Source organism: Macrobrachium nipponense, chromosome 27, assembly GCF_015104395.2.
Source record: "Macrobrachium nipponense isolate FS-2020 chromosome 27, ASM1510439v2, whole genome shotgun sequence".
NCBI lineage: Eukaryota > Metazoa > Arthropoda > Malacostraca > Decapoda > Palaemonidae > Macrobrachium > Macrobrachium nipponense.
In genome coordinates this window covers 75,207,881-75,231,301 of record NC_087216.1, presented here as the reverse complement: position 1 = coordinate 75,231,301, position 23,421 = coordinate 75,207,881, and positions in this window count along the sequence as shown.

The following is a 23,421-nucleotide window of genomic DNA, read 5'->3' as shown; positions in this document are numbered from 1 at the left end:
TCTTTATGGAAAATAAATTTCGTTCTTCGTTGACAACACTTGATGGCTTCTTGTTTGCTGCGACCTGCTGCTTGGAGACAAGTCCTGGGAGAAAATATCCTTGTGTATTTGTATGCAATAACAAGTGTGTCCTTGACTTTCCTACTGAGATTGTGTATTGTGTTTATGCAAAATTTCATTGGACATTCTTTCTGTAATTCCTGAGGAACCTTGTACATTAAAACTATATACTTTACTGCTTGATACTAAAACAAAATTGGCAACTCGGTTAAAGGTAACCGGGGGTTAGTGGTTAATACTTGTAGGTTTCTTCTACTGTGACAACAATTAGTAAGCTTTCTTTCACCAATCAATATCTTGTTAGTAAGTTTTCAACAACTACTATCTTGTTAATAGTCTTCATCGATTAACTTCTTGTTAGTGAGTCTTCATCGATTAATATCTTATTAGTAAGTTTCCATCAATCAAACATCTTTTGGAATTGAACAAAGTTAAGTGTATTAATTACCCCTTCAAAATCATAATCATTTCTGAAACGAATTCCCCTATCTTAAAATCCACTTAATTCCTATTTCTTAACCCGTCTTATTTATTCTTTTACTTCTAAGAATGTTCTTATGGAACGATTTAAACTATTATATGTCTTGAAATTCTTATACTACGCATTGAATCGTTTCTTACATACCAAATAATTTCCTTCAAGTCAAAATAAATTTGAAGTTAGTGCACATAACTCCAAAAAATTGCTACAAACCAACTAATTAAAGTAAGAATTGCAACAATAAAAGATTATTCCTAAGTCGACCGATGGAGGTAAACTTAGCAATAACGAATCAAATAAATACATGGGAATAATGGGATGAATTAATGGGTTTGTTCTTCTGTTTCACTGAAAAGTGACTCTTCTATTTCTTAGGTTATATCTAGTTCCTTCTTCTGGAATTTCTTCAGACGTCTCTGTCATTTCGGATTCTTCAACTTCTTTGGTTCTCTTGACCTTGTCCTGTTTATCCAAATTCTTCTTCTTCTAATGATTCAGCATATGTGGAAGGCATTTGGTTTTATTCATTTTCTTAACCTTTATCTTAGTTTCTTGTACGTCTCCGACCTTGTATGGTCCTGTGAATTTTGTGGCTAACTTATAATTAATACCACTTCTTACTTCCTTCTTAATATAACTTCATCTCCTTTCTTGTAGTCTACAGGCCTTAATCCTTCTTGATGCTTCTCTATCATATTCTTTGCTGGGCTTCTTCTAGATTCTTGTGCAAATTGCTTGTGTATTACTTTAAAGTTTCCGATTCTTATCTTCATGATATCTTCAGAGTAATTAGGCTGTATTGGCTGATTCAGCCATGCATAAGGTAATCTGGGTTCATATCCCATCAAAAGATTTTTATGGGAGTTGCTCGAATACTCGTATGATGCCTTGCATTAATGACAATTGGACTATAGGTAAATTGACGTCCCAGTCAGGATCCTGTCTTACTGTGTGACGTAATACGTCTAAAACCCTTCTGTTATTCCTTTCTACCAAGCCATTGCTAGCTGGGTGATACGGCTGTATCGCTAACCTTTTCTACCTTAAAGGCGTTACAAATTTCTTGAACTAACGAGTGTTGGAACTCGGTCCCATTATCAGAAATAATGAGCTGTGGGGCAGAATATCTGCAAAATATCTTATCGAAGAGAGCGATTGCACAATCCTTGGCACTTTTACTAGTTAGTGGTACCAACTCTGTATATCTCGTGAGCGCGTCGACACATACTAGTATATTCTTATTCCCTTTACTCGTGGTATGAAGATTAGTGATAAGATCAATAGATACTCTTTCGAAAGGAGTCTGCGCGGGATAGGATACTTCCCTAGTGGTACTTCCTTGTCTGTTCTTCCCTTGTAGCTGTTGCATATATTGCAGCTCTTCACATAATTACTATCCTTGTGAATTCCCTTCCAATGGAAAGTTCTGGATTAATCTAATTGTCTCTCCCTTCCTGGGTGAGCTCTCATGTCATCGTCGTGCATTAGCTCAACGACCTTGTTTCTTAGACTCTTAGGTACTAACCTTTTGTGCAGTACAACCTAGAAATTGACCAAATGGGTCATATTCGTGGCACATCCAAACTTAATACGCCATCTATGTCCGTTAGTGCATCTGTGGACATCCAAACCTTCCTACCTAGTTCGGTTCATTCTTGTTGGCGTGTTTTCTTTCGTTTCTAAACGTATTTAAACAGTTCCCTTATATCTTCATCTCTTTCTTGTTCCTTTATGAAATTTTGCCGGGAAAGCTCCTCTGTATAGTGCATGGTGAGTACATTTATGTCGTTGCACATTGTTTCATTCTTTTTTTCTTCTTGACTTATCATATTTATACTATCATATGTGATACATATCTTGATAATGCATCTGCTACCTTATTCGTCTTCCCAGGGACATATTTCACCTCTATATCATAATCTTGGGCTGTCATGAACCAACGGCTCTTCGTCCAGAAAATTTAGGGTTCTTTAGCATTTCTACTGCGGCTGAATGATCCGTGAAGACGGTTATCTTGAACCAAAAATGATATCTGAAATGCTTTAAAGCGTCTATTATAGCTAGAGACTCGAGGTCTGTTACTGAGTAGTTCACTTCTGAGGGCTTTAATTTCCTACTGTAATAAGCTATCGCATTATACTTATTATCTTGTCTTTGCATTAAACATGCTCCTATACCAATGTGGCTTGCATCCGTGGCTAAAAAGAATTCTTTGCCAAAGTCTGGGAAGCTAAGTACTGGGGGATGTGTTAATCTTTCTTTCAATTCATCGAATGCTTCTTGCTGCTCGTCTGTCCATACAAATGATACGTGTTCCTTTAAAAGTTCAGTTAGTGGTGCGGATATGACTGCAAAGTTCCCTATGAAACTTGCGGTAAAAACCTGCTAAACCTAAGAAGACTTTACGTCCTTATTGCACTGAGGTGTAGGATATTCCTTTGATCGACTTAATCTTTAACTCGTTTACTTCTACGCCCTTTTCACTTAGTGTATGACCAAGGTAGTCTATTTTCCTTTTAAGGAAGTTACACTTCTTTAATTTAAGCTTCAGGTTGGCCTTTCTTAATCTCTTTAGGACTTCTCTGACTAAGTCTATATGTTCCTCTATAGTGTCTGTTGCTATTACCAAATCATCTATGTAACAGTGTACGTCTTTGCCTAGTAAATCGCCCAAAATTTTATCCATTAATCTTACAAAAGTTACCGGGCTTGACTTTAGACCAAAGGGCATTCTTACATACTGGTATCTGCCGTTACTAGTGGAAAAAGCAGTCAAAGTTTACTTTCTTCGTCTAGAGGGATTTGCAAGAATCCCTGCAATAAATCTATTGTGGTGAAGTATCTCTTGGACCCTATAGTGGCGATTAGATCTCTCATTGACGGCATTGGATAAGGATCATTTTCAGTAATTTGGTTCAATTTTCTGAAATCCACAACTATTCTATAAGTTTTGTCCCTTTTAGGAACTAGCAAAAGTGGAAAGGACCATGGGGATTTAGATGGTTCTATTATTCCTTGCCTATTCATTCTTTGTACTTCTCTTCAATGATCTCCTTCTGGGAATGTGCTATCTATAGGCTGGTATGTAGATTGCTTGTGTTTGATGGAATGTCTATCTTGTGCGTTATTTCGCGTGTATTTCCCAAGGTGTCGCCGTCTAGAGCGACTATATCCTGATATTCGCACAATGAGTCTATGAATTCTTCTCTAACATGGTTTTCCTTAATGTACTTTAACCCTTAAACGCCGACTGGACGTATTTTACGTCGAGATAAATTGTCTGTCGGGTGCCGACTGGACGTATTTTACGTCGACATACAAAAGTTTTTTTTTAAAATTCGCGGGAAAAATACTTATAGGCCTACCAGCCTAAAACTTTTGAAATCACGCGCCTTGGGGGATGCTGGGAGTCACGGATCAAGGCCTTGTTTTGTTTTGAAGCGTGACCCAGGTGCGCATGCGCGATATCCCTTCTTCTCGCTCCAGCCAGCATCAGTAGCGCACCATCGAGAGCGATCTTTCGTGAAAAGCGTGTTTTTTCTGGACTTGTGCGAGACTTTGAGCATTTGTATTGCTACAGGACATTCGTAGATATGTCTCAACGACGTGTGAACCGTGAAAGGCGCGTTTTACCCGTCGGAAGGGATCGTGTAAGGCGAGTTTTGGACATGGATGCTGGCGAGGGGCCAAGCACCCAGCATGACCCCGCGCCTCAAGGCCGTTCTGTGCGGCCACGTGTGGCTGAAAGTGTTTCGGGAACACATCGTTTGCCTTTGGTTACCCCTAGAAAGCATGTGGGCGTCCTTAGGGGCATTCGTAGGCATTTGGGAGGCCTCCAACCAAGGGACATAGACGAATATCTTTCGGAGCTTGATCGGGAACATGTCGCAAGTCCTCATTTTGATGGCGGATGGTCATCGAGTGATGAGGACATCAGTCCGATGAAAGTGAGGATGAATATTTTGCCCCCAATGTCCGTTCGAGGCTCACATCCCGAAAGTGAGCTCGAATTCAGTGCATACGAGGGGGAATCTGAGGGGGAGGGGGAGGGGGAGGGTGGGGATACGGGCTCAAGTTTTATCGCAGAGGGGGACGATACAGAAAGTGAGCGGGCCTAAGTGAGGGTGATCGGGCCAACGGGGGGGGCGGGGGGGGGTAGTGTGCATCGTGCCCGCACATCGTGCGCGTGCGCGCGCGCACGGGCACGTAGAAGGTCGGCTCGTCGCGCCAGCCAAGGTGAAGGTCGGTCGTCGAGAGTGACGAGGGGTGGACGGAGGACCCCACCCCTCCTAACATGCACCCCTTCACGGCAACCCCTGGGATGACCGTACCAGTACCCCTGACTGTTTTGGGATTCATCCAGCTTTTCCTGACGCGGGAATGCTGGAATACCTGGTACACGAGACGGTGGACTACGCTCGTACTGCCGATATGAGCTGAAGACGACCTTGTCGTATTCTGGCTGGGGGGTTGCAACCTCATTGACATGGCACATTTTTTGGGGCTCCACATTTATTTTGGTTGACACCTGCTATCGAACGTCAGGCAATATTGGAAGAGAAGTTATTTTTTATATATGCCGAATGTGCCTGGCGTTATGTCCCGTGATAATTTCCTGGCGATGGACAGGTACTTCACGCCTTCAACCGAAGAAGGGCCATACCCCGGAATAACAGTGATCGCCTCATTTTAGTGCGTACAGTGTTGGATTATATCCGTGAGCGGCGTAGTAATCTCGTGATTCCTGGAAAGAAACCTGTCTTTGGATGAGGGGATGATGCCTTACAAAGGACGTCTTAGTATAAAAGTGTATAACCCCAAGAAGCCAAAGAAATATGGTGTGAAATTCTTTCTCATTACCGAGGCCAACACTGGATACGTTGTGGACTTTTCAGTGTATACCGGGGTATTCTCCACGCTGCGTGACACTGTATTCAACCTTGTGGACGTTTCCGTAACAGGGATATCACCTGTTTATGGATAATTATTATAACTCGGTATCCCTGGCCAGGAAACTGTATGAAGCAGGTGTTCACGTCAGTGGTACCCTTCGTTGGTGCGTGGGGCCCCGAATGTCCTCAAGAGGTTCGCTAGTCATCCGCAACACTGGCAAGAGGAGAGACAGAGTGGCGGCGGAAGGGCGCTGTCTTCGTCATCTGTTGGAAGGGTGTCCGACTCGTCCCCATGGTTACGACGAGTCATGAACCCATCCAACGAAGAGATCGTACAGCGGAAGAAGAACACGTCGACAGGGCGAGTTGTGTTTGAGGAGTTTCGTACCGAGCGGCCTACTGTCATTGGGCACTACAACCAGGCACATGGGAGGAGTTGATCTCTTTGATCAGCTCATCCAGTACTATCCCTTCGCCAGGAGAACCAGAAGGTGGGACACAGAAGCTCCTCAAATACATCCTTCAGTTGGCCCTCCAAAATGCCTACATACTGTAATGTGGGTACCGCGGTGACAATCTTCCGAGGTTGACCCACGCACAGTTCCTAGAGGTAGCCGGAATGCCCTCATCAACTTCGATCCCGATGAGTGGCCTTCCAAATGACTGACCCCCTGCCCGAGCTGCAGATCTGCCCCTAGAGGAAAGGGCAGATAGGAGGGCCAACTTCGCTCGACTGACCGCCGCCCTGCTGCCGCCGTCCCTGCCTGACCGCCCGCCCCTGCTGACGACCGCCCCTCTGCTGAGCCGACCCCTGCTGCGCGCCCCCCCGCTGCCCGCGCCCCTGCTGACGACCCCCCCCTGCGCGCCGCCCCTGACGCCAACCCCGCTGTGCCCCCGCCCCTGCTGTCGCGCCCCTGCTGACGACGCCCCTGCTGTCGCCGCGCTGACGATGCTGCGACGCCCACCCCCTGCTGCCGGCCCCGGCCATCACCGCTTCTCGTCGGGTAGTGGACCCTGCGTGTCGGCTGCAGCCAGGGGAAACACATACTGGAGGCCTTAGAAGGGCGAAGGCAGAAACGGTGCCGGGTGTGCCATATGAATGGCAGAAGGAGAGACACCCGGTTCTTCTGTCGTCTCTGCAAAGTTGCTCTTTGCAGGATAGGGGAGTGTGACCGAAAGTATCACACTAAGGTCATGTATTGGAGCGCGCCCCCTAAACCGACAGCGGAGGGCGCACAGGGGCCGCCGGGTCCATCAGCAGTAAGGGCGCGCGTCTCCCTCCCTCCACCTGTACCTCGTCATGTCGAGTGGAAAAAAAAATGCAAGACTCTTCAATGGAGGAGGGAGAAAAACAAGAATAGAACGAAGAGTCAGGATTACGACGTGAGTATTCTGCATTTATTTATATTTAGTTTTATATTTATTACAATTTTTTATATATCTGAATGTGTGCATGATAAAATAATAATAAGACATTTCATTGTATGCGAAAAGAGAAGTGTCACCTGCATTCCTTCCTTATTTATGTATTGGTACCAGAATCGAAGAATGTAATATATATTTTACGTATAAAAAAAATTATATATATATATATATATATATATATATATATATATATATATATATATATATATATCTATATCGATATATATATATTTATATATATATAGATATAGATATATATATATATATATATATATATATATATATATATATATATATATATATATATTATAAATATTATTTTTGGGGGGGTAAGCAAATTACTTACAGTCTAGTAATATTCAATCATTTACCTTCACTTTAAAACAAATTGCAAGTCTCTAGAACAATATCTCGATTTATGGTTTGAATATTTGAAAAAAAATATTTTATTCGTCCGCGCGCCGATTCTCGGCCGAAAATCTCGGAAACGCGTAGGTCACATTCTCCTAATATTTGTACCTTTTCATATTACGCTTATTTATAGTTTTATATATGGAAATGTGCGCAAAAACATGCACAATATAAACGAAAAAATATGGAAGGTTGTAGCATTTATCATTTTTGAAATATTTGCATATAAAGTACGATAAGTACGAAAAAAACTACGATCGGTCAACTTTGACTCAACCGAAAAAAAGGTCAAAAAACGCATTATAACATAAAAATCTTACAGTCTAGTAATATTCAATCATTTATCTTCATTTTAAAACATATTGCAAGTCTCTAGAACAATATCTCGATTTATGGTGAATTTTTGAAAAACATATTTTTTTCCCCTCCGCGCGACGATTTTCGGCCGAAAAATCTCGGAAACGCGTAGGTCACATTCTCTAATATTTGAGCCTTTTCATATTACGCTTTTTTTAAAGGTTTATATATGGAAATGTGCGCAAAAACATGCACAATATAACAAAAAATATTGGAAGGTTGTAGCATTTATCATTTTTGAAATATTTGCATATAAAGTACGATAAGTTACGAAAAAAACTACGATCGGTCAACTTTGACTCAACCGAAAAGGTAAAAAAACGCATATATAACATAAAAATCTTACGTCTCGTAATATTCAATCATTTATCTTCATTTTAAAACATATTGCAAGTCTCTAGAAACAATATCTCGATTTATGGTGAATATTTGAAAAAAAACTATTTTTATTCCGTCCGCGCGCCGATTCTCGGCCGAAATCTCGGAAACGCGTAGGTCACTTCTCCTAATATTTGTGCCTTTTCATATTACGCTTTTTTTATAGTTTTATATATGAAAATGTGCGCAAAAACATGCACAATATAAAAAAAATTATTGGAAGGTTGTAGCATTTATCATTTTTGAAATATTTGCATATAAAGTACGATAAGTACGAAAAAAACTACGATCGGTCAACTTTGACTCAACCGAAAAGGTCAAAAACGCATTTATAACATAAAAATCTTACAGTCTAGTAATATTCAATCATTTATCTTCATTTTTAAAACATATTGCAAGTCTCTAGAACAATATCTCGATTTCTGGTGAATTTTTGAAAAAAATATTTTTTTTTTTTTCCCCTCCGCGCGACGATTTTCGGCCGAAAATCTCGGAAACGCGTAGGTCACATTCTCCTAATATTTGAGCCTTTTCATATTACGTCTTTTTAAAGGTTTATATATGGAAATGTGCGCAAAAACATGCACAATATAACAAAAAAATTATTGGAAGGTTTGTAGCATTTATCATTTTTGAAATATTTGCATATAAAGTACGATAAGTACGAAAAAAAACTACGATCGGTCAACTTTGACTCAACCGAAAAGGTCAAAAAACGCATTTATAACATAAAAATCTTACAGTCTAGTAATATTCAATCATTTTATCTTCATTTAAAACATATTGCAAGTCTCTAGAACAATATTCTCGATTTATGGTGAATATTTGAAAAAAATATTTTTATTCCGTCCGCGCGCCGATTCTCGGCGAAAATCTCGGAAACGCGTAGGTCATTCTCCTAATATTTGTGCCTTTTCATATTACGCTTTTTTTATAGTTTTATATATGAAATGTGCGCAAAAACATGCACAATATAACAAAAATTATTGGAAGGTTGTAGCATTTATCATTTTCTAAATATTTGCATATAAAGTACGATAAGAACGAAAAAAACTACGATCGGTCAACTTTGACTCAACCGAAAAGGTCAAAAAACGCATTTATAACATAAAAATCTTACAGTCTAGTAATATACAATCATTTCTTTATTTTAAAAACATATTGCAAGTCTCTAGAACAATATCTCGATTTATGGTGAATATTTGAAAAAAATATTTTTATTCCGTCCGCGCGCCTATTCTCGGCCGAAAATCTCAGAAACGCGTAGGTCACATTTTCCTAATATTGAGCCTTTCATATTACGCTTTTTTTAAAGTTTTATATATGAAAAATGTGCGCAAAAAACATGCACAATATAACAAAATTATTGGAAGGTTGTAGCATTTCTCATTTTTTTTATATTTGCATATAAAAAAAAACTTTTAACAAAAATTCGACATTCGGTCAACTTTAACTCGTTCGAAATGGTAAAAAAACTGCATTTGTAAGCTAAAACTCTTACAGTATCGTAATATTCAATCATTTTCCTTCATTTTGAAACAAATTGCAAGTCTCTATAACAATATTTCGATTGATAGGTGAATTTATTAAAAAATTAGTTTTTTTACATCCGCGCGCTACGAATTCATGCATCATTTTGTGATAATATTTTCTCTGTGTTGCTTTTATTGTTTTACAATATGTTATATATCAAAATGATCGCAATTTAGTGCACATTACAACGAAAAAAAAAAAAAAAAGCAACTTGTTACCTCTAAACCGTTTTGGCGCACAGCGCGATTTGAATACAATTATATATGAAATTTCGTTTTTGCGCTATCATATATCGCATTATTTATATATGATAATGATAATATTTTTCATTTCTGATGTTGCATACTAAACTTCAAGCAATGAGAAAAAAAAGGAGCCAAAAATGAACTCTTAATCTTGAAAACTAAGCGCGCTGTGATTTTTTGAAAAAAAATATTTTTTCCGCTTACGCGCTCACTCTCAAACCCCTCCGGCATACGGGAGTCATTTTTTTTATTTACGGCTCCGGCCGGCGTTTTAAGGTTTGAAATGAGATCCTATTTTAGCTCTTCTCAGTTTTATGTCCTGAGCATAATTTTTCATTTCCTACCGTTTCCCTTTCTACAACTCGGATAGGTATGGAGTATACTTCTGCTAGGCCTATCTGTACCTGGTGTTAACTTAACCTTTCCTCCTCTGTTATTCGTAATCTGTAACGCTATTTTGCCCTGTCTGACTTCATGTAAACTAGAAGAATATGTATTCCATTTACTTGCGACTTTTCAGTAAGCGTGAGAATTTCCTTTCCTTCAAAATTGGATTTACTCTACATTCTACCCACGTGCTTTCTCCTGGTTTAAGTTCTTAATTCCCACTCAACTTTTGGAAATAGTGCATTGATTTGATTCTAAGAGGGTTATTGGATCTGTTGTGAACTCGTGATGCATTCTGGATATCTTCCCTCCGTCTTATCCTTCTTTAAAATACCTTTCAGTGTGGGATTCTGTTGAGTCCTGGGTTCTTTAATTAACTTGCATATTGGTATTCTAGAAATCTCTCGACCGTTGTTAATCACTAGTTGTTCTCTAGGGGCATCAATGCTTATCCCTTGTCTAGCCATAGTTTGTATAACCTATCAGCAAATGAGCAAAAGCTAATTGTATATCTCTGGCTACCAGAACATTTTCTCTTAGAGCAATTCTTCCTAGCCTAAATGGAAAATCTAACTGTCCAATTACGTGGATATCATTAGCCCTTGGACGTCTGTGATTCTACAATCTACCGCTGGGTTCAAAATTAAGTGAGAAAAATACAAATCGATACACCTTTTCTGACATTATATTCTTAGGGGACTACCTGTAGCAAAGAATGTAACAATAGGTTTCTCTAGACCGACATGTGCAGGAAATAATGGTCTATAATTATATTCATTCCCTACATCACTTTGCTAACCTGTGTAGCTGGGCTTAGCCTTGACATGTCCGGACATTCTCTCTGTTATAGAGGAAGATTCCATTGTACCAGTAAGCAGAAAATTTCCCATTGAGGGTCGTCTGACATTGACTGAACTGGTTGATACCCTTATACTTGCTGTTTTGATTGGGATAGCTATTGGGACGGAATCCCTATTTCCTCTAACCTGGGGAAGATTGACTTTGGTTTCTACCTTCTGCCTCTCGACTGAGATCTACCTCTAGAGTTGAAACAAATTTATTTCTGCATTCTCGAGCACTATGTCTGTTCTCTTATGGAAAAGGACAGAAGGCCATCCCTCGGCAGTCACTGGCATAATGTCCTCTCTTCTGACAGTTATAACACGTGACTGTCGAAAATCCTCCTTGAGAAGATTTACCTGGCATCTTATTCTGATTTCTAGATGGTGTCCTAGATCTATTTGGACCCCTTTCTTTTTGTCCTATAGCGACTAAAGGTCTTGTATATAGGATTCCCTTCAGGCTTCTACCTAAGGATTTTTGTTTCCTCCTCTTCAATCTCAGCTACATCATCGGATGTCTCCCACTTACGAGTCTCCTTGCATGACTTCCGTTGGCAGGCTTCCAATCATTATTGCTAGTCTAAATATTTTTTAACATGGACCCATTAGCATTTTTGCTTGCCTCCTTCTACCTCTATCCAACCTGTGGATTCCATGAAGTTACCCCATTCATTCATATTGTTATACAACTGAGAGCTAAACTCTTGATAACGTCTTTCGTCTAACTTAAATTGACGCACTATCCTTGCCAAGCTAGTAACTGGATCTCTTTCACCAACTGGTGGAATAAACCTTCCTAAAATATCGTTTCAATTCTTCCCAATTCTTAAGATCTCGGTAAGTCTCGGAGTGGGACGTAGCGTTCTAAGTCTCCTCCGGCTTCCAAATCAAGATAACTCTTGGCTTCAATAAGCTTTTTTTTCTCTATCTGTCCCCGTTATGCTATCTAGGCGTGTCTCCACTTGCTCTATCCATTTTTCTAAGTTTACAAGCTAACTGACCATCCTTTCTTCCGCAAAATTTTAGCTATGTGATTAATCACATGTCCCTTATGTGTTCCCATTACTGCTGCGTTCGAATTCGCGGATGTGTACCTTCCGGCATGGTTAATTTCCTTGTTTGACTTCTCGAGCACAGGCGTTCTTACGTTCTGATAAGGAGTCGGTCTCCCTTTGACCATCGACTCGTTAATGGAAATTTTCTTAAGTACTGAGTATCATTAAAAGTATCAAAGTTATGACAGTAATATCCCAAAAAGAAAATGATAATAACAATAAACTGTTTTTACTCAAGTATTCGATCACCAAAAAAAAATAAAAGAATTTTCCCAGAAATATTCTCAAGTCTTACGTTACCGATAAGCGATTCTTAAACAACAACAAAAACCCTCTTAACAGTACTGGTAAAACGATACTGAACTGACCGTAAACTGTACGTTAACGAGAGACCTCTCGTGAGTTACCCTGGTTAAAACAAAGTAAAAACAAGTAAACATTCATTCGAGGTAACAAGTAAAAAGCAAATACTAAAACAAAAAAAATCAAAGTATAAGAAATCACAAAAACAACCAAAATCACAATAAATAACATAAAATGACACAATCAAAATTCAAAATCTTAAAATTTAAAGTGATAAGTTAGTAAATCACAAATGTTCGGGCAAAAAGGGTCTTAGTAGCTGATTAGTTATTAATAATTAGTAAAATAAGAAATATCGTAAGGTTTCGTTGCCAGAAAAAGGTTCAGAGTGAAAATCTTTTAATCTTGAAATACCAGAAATTGTCTAACTGAAATGTTAATCGCGTAATTTACTTTTAATTGAGTTTAATGTTATGTAAGTGTGGGGACATTTATTTGGACTTATCTTCTTTCGTCGTCTTCGACACCCGGGTTTACGTCTGACCGCTTGCGTTCGCCTACCAGCGCGTTGAATGATGTGTTGGTTCCCCCTCCTCTCTCTCTCTCTCTTCTCTTCGGGAAAGGGGACCTCTCTCTCTCCGCTTGCTGTGGGACTGCGTTGACCGTTGCGTTTTCGGGATTATGTTTTCTTTTCTCTTGATATTTTTCTTCATGCTTTCGACATGTTGTTCTTCTAGTGGAAGTTCTTTCACTGTTCTTCGGAGTGGAGTTTTTCTTTCGCAAAGTGTGGGTGGTCTTTTTTTTTTGGAGCGCTTTTATTGTTACAACTCGGTAACTGTCCTTGTATTTGGGGAAGCACTGATAACTGTCTTTGGGGAGAACTTTCTTTTTCGAGTGGCGTGAATGGATTGAAATCTCTTATGCCGACACTAAACTTTTGATTCTGTTTCGCTGCCGCTGTTTTTAACTGTCATTCGTGTCTTCGTATCACGTCGCTAATCACCATTTCTTTGCTGTGTCTTTTGTCTCTTCCTATCCTTACCGCTCGACATCAATTAATTTTGTCACTATATCAATCTTTATCTCATCGTATCCCACTGCTCTGCTACCAATTAATTCTGTGCTGGTACTTACTTTCTTCGCACAGATCTAAGGTAACGTGTGCCGACACTGGAGGCTATACTTTGGAGAATTAGCAAAAAGGGTTCTAATTTTGGATGAGAAATTAAATTGATATATCCATACAAATTACGTTTTATTCTTCGTTAGGGATTCTTACAAAGGTTTTTCCACCTTCTGAGTTACTGGGCTCTTGGACTGATAACTTAATTGGCACTTGTTGCAATTACGAGTCTATAGGCACGAGGGAAATTTACTGAGTATTGATTGTCACTTTCACTGTCTTTGATTGCTTCGCACACCACACTTTTGCACCTGTTCTTCTTCTGGGGATTCTTCTGTCTTTCTCCCTCTTCTCTGCCTGTTGCTGCGCCACTAGTTCTCCTCGTTCCCCTCTTTGTCGTTATCTTCTCTCGACTTCTCTGTTCCCCTTTTTCTCTGCTCTCTGCCTTTTTCTCTCTCTGTCTGCCCTTTTTGTTGGGTTGAAATCTCCTTAGCACCGCCTTTGGATTTTTCGGATACTGACTGGGTGTGGCATTTTCTGAAAGACTTTTTGTGTCTTAGTGGCTACAGACATTATACAAAGACCGCCTTCCTGTCATGTCTTTTACAATGATTCGTAGGCTTTGAATTTGTATACGCCTTCTTCTTGATGTCCTGGCTTCTTGGGGGCGTATCCCTTAGTAACCTCATAGGTCATTCGTTGATACTTCTTTTGGGCTGTCTTATGACCAACACTCATGGCTTTTGATTCGTCGAAGTCCTTAGGTCTATCTCGAGAGGGTGGAGCACTTAAGAGTTCGGCACTCCCCTCCTTTGAACACGGGTCATAGAATTCCTTTTTAACGTATGCCAGATGGCTCTCTCTGACCTGTTCACGAAAGGAATGCCGATTAGTTCATAGGCGCTAATGAGAGTAGTTTCCAATTTCTCGAAGATGCCTGGGCGATATCGCTCGTCGCCCATAATCTCTTGTTGGTCACTAATCGCTGGTACGGACAGAGGCTTTTTGGGGGAGATGAAAACCAGATGTCTGATGGCTAAAAGCCTAATGTTTGGAGTAACAAAATTAAAACTTCGCTAAGCAAAATAACATTATCTTATCCCTTTCCCTTTCCCTTTTCTCCCTTATTATCCGTTCGTGCCTTTTTCTTAAGTATTATTAAGTATTGTTCTTTTGGAATAACGACACTGTGCCACACTATTACACACACACATATATATATATATATATATATATATATATATATATATATATATATATATATATATATATATATATATATATATATATATATATATATATATATATATATATATATATAGATATATATATATATATATATATATATATATATATATATATATATATATATATATATATATATAATATATATATATATATATATATATATAATATATATATATATATATAATATATATATATATATATATATATATATATATATATATAATATATATATAGATATATATATATATCTATATATATATATATGTTCTGGAATGCTTATTAAAATCTGGCCTCTCCTGGAAAACGATAAACCTAGCAATTCCAGCAGGTTTACTTGTGAAAGCTTAATTGGTTTATGAAATGCTTATTGAAATCTGGACACTGCTAATGCACTGCGAACGTAGCCATTCCAGCAAACTAAATCTAGACAAGCTCAAGTAGTTCTGGAATAACTATTGAAATTTGAAACAATCCTGAATGACTGCAAGGAAAATGATTCCAGCGAGCCTAGTCTGACGAGATTAATGGTTCATGGAATGCTTACGTCCATCTGAAATATCTTCAAGAATTTGTAAACATAGTGATTCCAGGAAAAGGAATTCCAGCTAGCCTAGTCTGGAAGAGATTAAGGGTTCATGGAATATCTATGTCTATCTGCAATACTCCTGAATGACTGAAAACATGGTGATTCCAGCTAGCCTAGTCTGGAAGAGGGAATGCTTATTTCCATCTGGACTCTCCTGAAGAATGTGTAAACAGTAAGTCCAGCAAACAAAATCTGGAAAGCCGCAAGGGATCCTGGAAGACCTATGTCTATCTGCTAACACTCCTGAATGACTGAGAACATGGTGATTCCAGCTAGCATTATGGCAAGATTAAGGGCCTCGGGACTTAAATCTGGACTTTCTTAATGCACTAAAAACATAACGGTTCCAGAAAACCAAATCTGGAAGAAGTTAAGTGGTTCTGTAATGTTTATTTATATCTGTAACTGAGGAAGATTAAGGGCTCATGGAATGCTCATCTAAACCTGGACTTTTCCTACAAAAAATCTGGAAAAGCTAAGGGCATTCAGGAGTGCTTATTTACATCTGGACCCTCCTGAAGAATTTGTAAACATAGCGATTCCAGCAAGTTCTTTTGGAATTCCTATATGCATCTGTGGCTGTCTGGCCATTTCTTAATTGCTTAGCTTCAAAGTTACTTGAAATCTTTATTATAATTTTCTTTTTGTTTTAACTAATAATTATATTTCTCATTGGCTCTTTTGCAAGTAATACTCTTACTTTATAATTTCATTAAAAAATTGATTTATCAAATAATAATTCAGCTCATTTTCAAATACTCTTCACTGTGAAAAAGACGAATAACCAGATTATTAAATAACAAAAGTAAATCAATATATAAGCGAAGATATGAAAAGTCTTTTTATTTTTGTTCTCTCTCTCCTTTCAGTGTTTCCCTCCTCCCTTTTAACCTTTTCCACGTGTCTTTTGTTCTCCCATCATTCGTTTCTTTATTACGTTCCCCTTTTTTCCCCTTCGAATGGTGCTTTCTTGTACCCTTCTTTTGTTGTCAGTGTATCACCCTCGGCATTTCTATTTATTTATTTATTTTTGTGTGTTTCTTATATTCTATAAATCTTTCTTTTGGTCTTCTCGTTTGTGCTTTGAAGGATCCTCGCCCTTTTCTTTGCCATATTTTGTTTTTTTGTTTGTTTGGACAAATCGGCCTCACAAACGAAAACAAAAACAAGAGACATTAAGATGCCTCCTACTTAACGGGAGGCGCCATCTGTGAAGAGCTGAAAGCAATACATCCTAATTAGACCTAGTCCTTAGACTTAAGTCCTTAGAGCTATTCTTTAGACCTAGTCTCTTAAAGCTTATTCTTTGCACCTAGTCTCTAGGTCTAGTCTCTACTAGTTTTTAGACATTCTTTAGACCTATTCTTTAGGCCTAGTCTTTAAAAGCTATTTTTTAGATCTATTCTTCAGACCTAGTCTTTAGACCTACTTTCACCAGGAGACGTAACGCCCGACCAGATCAGTAGTACAACTGAAAGGTTCTGCAATCCGCCTCCGTACCAATGAGGTTTTTTTACGGGGGAACACAAAGGAAGCCAGGAAATTCAGAAACCTACGAAACGAATGGTACGAAGGAAAGGCCAAAGTGGTCGACTCTCGAGTTTATGACTTCTTCACAGTATCTGTGGGATCGGGTAGCCTGATGGGTACAACCGTGCTAATTTCATTAGGAATTTTGATTATATTTTCCTGGCATAGCCCGACGGGATTGGCAACTTAATTAAGTGTTCTTGGCAAGTAACAATGACCTCTCATTATATTTTGGTATCGCCATTTTTTGCATCAACTTTCATTGTGTCTCTCTGTAGATTCATTTCAAAATTGAGTCTTTTTTTCTGCAGTGGCCTTTTGAGAATTGTAGAGATTAAATCGAAGATAAATAAACAAGAGGGCAAAACAAAAGGAAAAAATATTTCTTAAATTTGGACGAAACAAAAGTTAAGAATATTTCATAAATTTGGACAAAACAAAGGTTAAGAATTTTTCATAAATTTGGACGAAACAAAAGTTAAGAATATTTCATAAATTTGGACAAAACAAAGGTTAAGAATTTTTCATAGATTTGGACGAAACAAAAGTTAAGAATATTTCATAAATTTGGACGAAACAAAAGTTAAGAATATTTCATAAATTTGGACGAAACAAAAGTTAAGAATATTTCGTAAATTTGGACGAAACAAAAGTTAAGAATTTTTCATAAATTTGGACAAAACAAATTAAGAATATTTCATAAATTTGGACGAAACCAAATTAAGAATATTTCGTAAATTTGGACGAAACAAAAGTTAAGAATATTTCATAAATTTGGACGAAACAAGAATTAAGAATTTTTCATAAATTTGGACAAAACTAAATTAAGAATATTTCATAAATTTGGACAAAACAAAAGTTAAGAATATTTCGTAATTTGGACGAAACAAAAGTTAAGAATATCACGCAAATTTGGACAAAAATAAAAGTTAAAAATATTTCGTAAATTTGGACAAAACAAAAGTTAAGAATATTTCGTACATTTTTAGGAGAAAAAAATTGAAACAGTAAATGTCAGCATTATCAATTTTGACCAGAAAACAGCAAAACGAACCATAAATAAACCAAAGGACTCAAATAAACCGAGGAGAATCCGTAATTAAACCAAGAAGCTATAAAAAAAAAAAAAAAAACAGCTTAGAAACCAAAAATCAAAAGTCTATTTTTAGAGAACAGACAAAGATAAATTTTGTAGAGGAAAATACTACAAAAAACGCCAAATAGAAACCTTGAAGAAACCAATAAAGTAAAGAAACAGAGAAGAAACAAGAATTAAACCAAGAAAAAAACACAGAAACCAAAAAATAAAACTGACTGTTTTTAGAGACCAGGGAAAAACCGCCACAAACAGGGAAAACTAGCCAAAACGAAGCCAAAATTAGCCACAAGAAATCGGGAGGGGTGAGGGGGGGGGGGGCAAAATCGAATTCGAAGCAAAGCAACGAAAATGAACGGCCGAAAGGAAGAGGTATAAACAGAGAATAAATGGGAGGCGAGAGACATCTATGAGAATGGACGAAGGGTATAAGATAGCGAGGGGGAGGGGTAGGAGGAGGGGGAGAAATGGAAATGAAAGGGAAACCGATGATTATGGAAAGGAAAAAAAACTAATTCTCTCTCTCTCTCTCTCTCTCTCTCTCTCTTATATATATATCATCATATATATATATATATATATATATATATATATATATATATATATATATATATATATATATATATATATATATAGAGAGAGAGAGAGAGAGAGAGAGAGAGAGAGAGAGAGAGAGAGAGAGAGGAGAGATACATATATGTATGAATACACACAGACACATGTATATGTATATATATATATATATATATATATATATATATACTATATATATACATATATATATATATATATATATATATATATATATATAATCATGTATATATGTATTATATAAATACACATTTATGTTGCATATATATATATATATATATATATATATTATTATTGATATACTATATAATATATATATATCATATATATTTATATGTTAATATATATATACATATATAATTAATATATTAATTAAATATGTGTATATGTAATACACTTTATTTTTTTTTCAAAATATAGTAAATAAATAAATAAATAAATATTAATAATATATATACATATAGATATATATATATATATATATATATCTATCTAAATATCTATAATATATATCTATCTATCTATCTATCTATTCTATCTATATCTTTATATATATATATATATATAATAGTATATATATATATATGTATATATATGTGTTATATATATATATATACATAATATATATAATATATATACATCTATATATATATATATATATATATATATATATATATATATATATATATATATAATAATATCCTTTAATCTATTATTTCTAGGGTAAATGTACTAACACATACCAGAGAATAAATAAATAAAGAAAAAGGTCAGTATAACTGACTCGCTCACTCTCCCAGAGAGTGTCGGTATGAACACCATGGCCGAGTGAGACCACTACCACGAGCCAAATGCCAATAGAATTCTCCCACTACAAATCCCCCAAGAGGAGAGCCGACCCACAGAGTGGGCAGCACCTACTACTACTACTCCATCCCATGCTGCCGACTGCTGCGCCTCTATATATATATATATATATATATATATATATATATATATATATATATATATAATATATATATATATATATATATATATATAAACTAATTATATATACATACATATATATATATTATATATATATATATATATATATATATCTATATAACATAAACATACATATACATACACATACATACATACATCATACACTCCCTAGATATTACTGACACAATAGGTAGCCGAGCAGTATCCGATCAGCATTTCCACAGAAATCTGCATATTTCTTGGGGCCTTTTGTTCATCCGCCTGTGTCTTGAACAGTCAGTCACGATTGAAAAAACTTCAAATTATTAATTTGAATAATTCAAGTATTTATACATTTGGCATAGAAGTGTCGCTAATTGCCCCTTTGCTTTTAAAAAAAGTAACTACTTAACAGTAGTTATATCTGCCTGCCGCTAAAGCCTTTGTGAAGTTTTTTCACCAACAGTTAAGCAGTCTCAGCATAAACCTTACACGGGAGTGACGAGGAGCGGCTCTCTTTCTCTCTCACATTTTTTCAAGTGGATTTAAGGATTTATACACTCACGCTGGATTTATGACTCCGTCCTGGATACTACTGGATTTAGTGCTGGATTAATTACTATGGATTTTTTCTCATCATGGACATAATTACACACTAATTCATCGAGGATGGGATCCGGACGCTGCTTAGCGATGATCGTCTATTGAATGATTTTTTCCACACTCGCCAGAACTGTTATCGCAACAGGGTAAGCATAAGGGCTTTAATGCTTGTTCTTGCGTTACATATTCTATATGCCAGTGTTTTGAAAATTGTTTCAAGTATCTTAATTTATTAAATTCTTGCTAGATTGAACCTATGATTTCAATGCAGTCTATAAATTTATTTCTTAGGTATTTGACTACTCGTGATTTTGCTATTTGTTTTACTGATAATTTGAGAGCTTTTTGCGATTGGTGTTGATTTGAGTAAAATTATTTACGTAAGGTGATTTTCGTGAATAGTTAATTGCTGTTTTCGGTGATTCGTTGACTTCAAGATTTTATTGATTTATATGAAAATTGTAGATTTTAGTCATGCGATTGCAGTAATTGATATTTTGTTTATTCGTGTTGATTTTTGTTTGTGGTTTATTTTAGTTATTTTTATTAGTGTTCTGATTTTTCCCGTGGTTGATTCTCCTTTACTTTGTATTTTTTATCGGATGAGTGAAAGGAAGAAGGTTAAGCCCTCGCAGTTGTGAACCTTAAATCTCTCGTACAAAAGTGCATTTCTTCGTCCTCGCTTGACATTCTTAATCATTCGAGGACTCGTTTACGTCATAACCACCACCAGCTGCTACAGTGAAATTTATCTCAAATTTTAAAATTTAATGTATTCATAAATGTCTAACCATTTTAAATTTAAATTTTATTAAATATTTGAAAATGCATTTTTTTCCATCTCTACCCTTTCACTTAAAAATGCAAAGTTTAATGATATGATCATGGTCATTCATATTTGATTTTATATTTACATATTTAACTTCCCCCCTAATTTTTTCCGCTTGGTCCTTCGAACTTTTGGATTCATATTTTTAAGCACTGGTGTGGAATGTTGGTCGTGTCTAGTTGGGCGGTGTCGAGGGTCCCCCTCTCTCGCGTTATACGTGTTTAGTTTTTTATTTGAAAGTAGATTGGTTTGGTGGTCTTGTGTTTGGGTCTATTAGTTAAAGATGGCGGAATCGGAAAAGCGTGAACGTAACTACCATACGCCGTAAGGTTAGTGTATTGTATACTAAATTGTGTACTGCTGTTGATTCTTTGGATAAAGCTGAATTGCAAACAGAGTTGAGTTTTCTGAGTGAGTACAGTCAAAGATTGCAGAGCTTAGATGATTTGATTTTGAGTAAAGTTAGACTGGACTCCTTAGTTCCGCAGGAGGATTTGGATAGGCAGGATTCTGAATGTGAGGAATATTATCGTAAATTAAATTACTGTCAAACAAATGCAATCTAGACTTTATAATCTCTCCTTACAGATTGATAATAAAACTCCTTGCAGAACTAGAATTGATTTGCCCAAGTTGAATTTGCCTCAGTATTATGCAGATTCTAAGGAGGATAAATTTACATGCAAGCGATTCTTTGAAGTTTTTGAACACTTGACTGCTCCGTATAATTTAAATGAAGTCGAGGAGGTATAATTTACTTGAGCAGCAATGTCATAGTAGAGCAAAGGCTATGATTAGTTCCATAAATGTGTCCCAGCAAACTTTTGGTCAGGCTAAACAAATTTTGATAGCAGCATTTGCTGATGAAATGCCTCAGAAGTTTGTCCTCATTAAAGAGTTAACTGACTTGAGGTTTGTTTGGGGGCAAGGATGATCCATATATTTTTTATGCTCATATTAAGAAGCTGATTGATGCAGTGAAAGATAATGCTATTGATTTGGACACTGTTATGCTTTATTTTGTGTGGTCTTCACTGCCTACTAAATTTCAAGATATCATAGTTGCGATCACAAATAAGTCTTATCCTACTTTAGATGATGTCACTGGTAAATTTTTAGAAGCTTGCAGCAGATATAACGCTCAATTAAACACTAGTGAAAGAAGTCCATGTAAGACCGCAGTATTGGCTACTAGTTTGAATACTAGTCTTTAACAAGGAGTACATTGTATGCTTTGTAACGCTAAAGATCCCCCCACACAAAAATTTTGCCCAAGTTGTACAAAAGTAACCTTGGAAGTAATCTGATAAAATAAAGACGCGATTTGAAAGAAAATTTGGCACAACAAGTGCTTTACAAATGCTTAAAAGCCGGTCATAATAGTAATGGGTGCAGATTTCAAACATCAGGTGTATGCTTCAAATGCAAAGGGTAAACACTGGAGTTTTTTTGTGTAGCTCAAAGCCAACAGATTCTAGTAATAGTAAACAAACTACCACAAAAGGTGGTTAATGTTGTTGAGAGTGTTAATGAAATTCCATCAACTGTTACAGCAATCCAGTCATTTGGATATTGTTGATTCTTTATTACCATTACTAAACAGTGACAACTGAACATGATCGCGTAAAAGTGGATACAGTTTTGGATTCAGGTAGCCAGAATTCCTTTATTGAGGAAAGTTTAGCAGATTCTTAAACTTAAAGGTAGTAGATCCTAAGATACATTTGATTATCAAGGGGATTAATACTAATCAAAAGATTTGTACCAAGTCAGTGAGTTTTCCTTTTAAGATTGGTGATGTAAGTTATGAAATTACTTGCATTTGTATTCCTAAGATTTAAAAATTCAGATGAAAGCATCCTCATATTGTCTAAATTAATAGAAACTGTTAAGGCAGAGTGGTAAAGAGGTTGCTTATGATAAATTCAATGGTGTAAACAGAATTCATGACATTGATGATATAAAGTTACTGATAGGTGCAAAGGATTGGCATTGTGTGATTGAGCATGGAGAGTGGAGTACTAGGTCAAAAAGACAGACTGACTTCTTTTTACAGAATTAATGATAAACTAATATTGATGGTTCTATTTCTGACTGGATAAAGAATCTTTCCGAAGTGGTAGATACATCTTGATGTCTAATAAGAAGATTTCTGAAGAAATAGAATCTACTACTTCATATAATTGGCACTATGGAGATTGATTCTGATGGATTTGACTATGAAGTGCAACACTTGATGGAATATGTAATTTTGAAAGCATGCCAGATATAGCAGAGGTGCGGATTATTCTCAGTTGGATCATAATTGTAAAATATTCATAAATATGGAAGAAGAGAATTCTATTGAATGTGTTACTAATGAAACTGAGCAAGAAGTGACGGATTTTATTTTTTGATGCAACATTTCCAGAGATTCTGAAAGACATTATGTTGTACCAATTCTTGGTTGACTAGATATAAAGATCTTCTTGGATCAAATG